We start from the raw sequence: 2,802 nt of genomic DNA on the forward strand, positions 1-2,802 counted from the left end.
GAACTTTTACAATCAAATTTACACTTACGAACTCTTTTAAGTAGCAAAAACGGTGGTAAGCATGTTCCTCAAGTAAAATCTTTCGGGCACTCTTTTTGTCCAGGCTTCCTGGAAAACAAAGTTTGATTCAAAAGCTTATCAGGAAGTAAATGTGAAGGGAAAAAGAAAAGTAAGTCAAAGAAAGAAGAGTAAAAACTTTAGGGAGCGTGCTTCTGCACTATTCACATTCTTCTTTGTAAGAAAAATAGTGTGTTACTGGGTCCCAAATAATATCTCCAAAAGGGCAATTCCTAGAATTCATAAAGAAAGAAACACACAATTTATGAGCTATTTCCTTATCTTTCATTGATTGAGGTCCTCTCGGGGACCATTAAATCCAAGACGGTTCAGACAGCCACTGGAGAAGCGATAGCTTCCGCCGGCCCCATCTGGCTGGTGAGGTCAGTAGTGCTGATGGACATGGCTTGAGTGGATGGGGGAAGTGGTGGCCACAGGAGCAGCAGGCAATGTCAGCATTCTTCTAGACTGGAAACAAGGGAAGTGGTGGAGTGTGGAGAGACTAGATAGGCAAGGCTGAACGGCTCTGGGTGGCATAAAAACTGAGTAAAATATCCCCCCCACCCCGGGATCTTACCACACATCAATACATATATGTTTTATCACTTAACTGTAATGAACAATGTAAAATCTGTCTCTTTGCAGCCAAATAATAACCTGCAAAAGGTAGGCTTTTACATGTTTCTTTATAGACTGTTGGCAGAAGGTTACTAAACAGTGTGATCACAGCAGGCTGGTGGAAAACGTAGCTCTATGCAGATATTCTGTAATTATAAATCTCATTGCAATGTATGACTTTCTAGCAAAAAGAAGGAGAGAATAAGACAGTATTTTTACCTGGTAGTCTGTGGTCATTTCCATTTCTCAGGCATAAGCAAGTTCATTTATCTCAGCATCTAGAGCCACAATTTGGTAATTTCGGTTCAGCTGTCCCTTACTTTCTTCATTTATTTACCCACTCCATTTATTGACTTTCTACTCCATGCCAGATACTTTGTTGAAGAGCAGTAATGATTGAATAGCTTTGTGTCTTGACTCTCCCCTAAAGAGACTCAAAATATAACCAGGAAAGGAGACAAGAAATAAATACATAAGACAGAATCTCTTATTCTATTTCCAGAACAGAGGACAGTTTTACTTTGTTTAAATTGTGTTTAACACTCTCAACATCTCTCCATATTTCAGTACGAAAAGTTACTTCTCTTACTTCTGGTTGAAGAAAACAGTATGTACATTTCCCTTAAATACAAATCTTCTTTTAGCATTGACCTCATTGATCTCAGACTGAGGAAGTGGCAGGGCAGGTGAGATAAAGCATTTTCTGGGTCCACCAGATAATCACCTCTGTCAGATGCAAAGTTGATCCTGTGGTTAAAAATCAGCATCAGAGAATCAGAGAATCGGAATCAGTCAAGGCCAAGATATAAAGAAAAGAGCCGTGGGAGCCTCACTATTTAGCATTAGTTCAGTGATTAAAGCATGATCAATGGTTTGGTGATTATTTTTGATCTGTCCTTGTCTTTTACTATTAGTTATGTAAAAGGTTGTTGGGTGGCATGTTATTTTTCCCAATTCTAATTATAGTACCACCTCACTTTAAATTTTGTGGAAATTTCTCTATTAATTATTCTCTTAAGCCATGCTGAAGTTAATCTTTGTCTTTCAAAAACTATAGCACTGATGGCTCATCTTTGCATATTGAACTTCTATCGAGACAGAAACTGAACTCCAAATCATAAGCAAAATCCCTGAAACTTGTACTGTTTTGAGGAGCTAAAATAACAGTAACAGTTTGAATGTATTCAAAGATACATAACATGCTTAGGTGTCAATGGTTAATTCTGACACATACGCATGGAGTTAAAGAAAACATTTCTAGGTCCAAGTCAAGGTGATCTGCGGCTTTGCACAAAATGGGAGCGGGGAAGCATTTATAGAATTACAGTATTTTCACCTGGGAGGGCCGGTGTTGTCTCCATCCATCTGTAGATTTTCAGTTTAGAATTGTGTCAGTTCATCTTGATAGTCAATTTGACCAGACTGAGCAACACCTGGTGAGGTGGTACAGTTGTAGGGGTACTCGCTTCACCCACAGGTTAATCCATACCTCAATGGGCAATGAGGACCAGGGCCTGAGTTGGAGGACGTGGGTCATGGAGTTACGACCTTGGAAACTGTATCTGGTCCTTGACGCCTTCCTCTTTGACTCCTTTTCTTCTCTCTGCTTCCAGCTGTCAGGAGGTGAGCAGCTTGCATCTTCCTGTTCCTCTGCCACGTTTCTGCCTTTGAGCCAGATGACTATGGACTGAACCTCTGAAGCTATAAGCCAAAATGAACCATTTCAGGATATTTGGTCCCAGGAACAGGAAAGCGGATCAATACAAATATTTTCATTAATTTCAGCCTCACTGCAGTGATTTGTCTCTATTAAACTGTTTGCATAATTTACCCAATTCAGGTCTCTAACCAACCATATGTTGCAAAGGGGGAAAAAGTAAAGAACGAAAGAAGTCCACAAAATTTCCACGGATAGATTTCAGTTGAAATGAGTGAGAATGTTACAGCCAGGGTCCTGTATTGTACTCTGAGAGTACTATTGTGCATCTTGGATGCCACCCTTGGCACTCTTACGTTACCAGTTGACAGTGCTTCTGTTTCCTAGGGATGCATAAAAAAATGACTGCCTACCAGTAGTTTAAACCAGCAGAACTAAAAGATGTGGTATTTTTATACAATGGAGTATTA

The 2,802-nt window shown here is 39.8% G+C and overlaps 1 long non-coding RNA gene across 1 annotated transcript; it reads right to left on the reverse strand.

Annotated features, from left to right (window-relative positions):
• Positions 1-263: 263 nt before the first annotated feature.
• Positions 264-2,314, reverse strand: LOC102011354. Its single transcript, XR_261523.2, has 4 exons — positions 2,012-2,314; positions 1,400-1,422; positions 895-1,099; positions 264-525 (listed from the first exon to the last, which is right to left on the reverse strand). It is a non-coding gene; the product is annotated as an uncharacterized LOC102011354 (long non-coding RNA).
• Between the last annotated feature and the right edge of the window lie 488 nt (positions 2,315-2,802).

This window comes from Chinchilla lanigera, unplaced genomic scaffold (assembly GCF_000276665.1).
Source record: "Chinchilla lanigera isolate Chin_1 unplaced genomic scaffold, ChiLan1.0 scaffold00031, whole genome shotgun sequence".
NCBI classification, from domain to species: domain Eukaryota; kingdom Metazoa; phylum Chordata; class Mammalia; order Rodentia; family Chinchillidae; genus Chinchilla; species Chinchilla lanigera.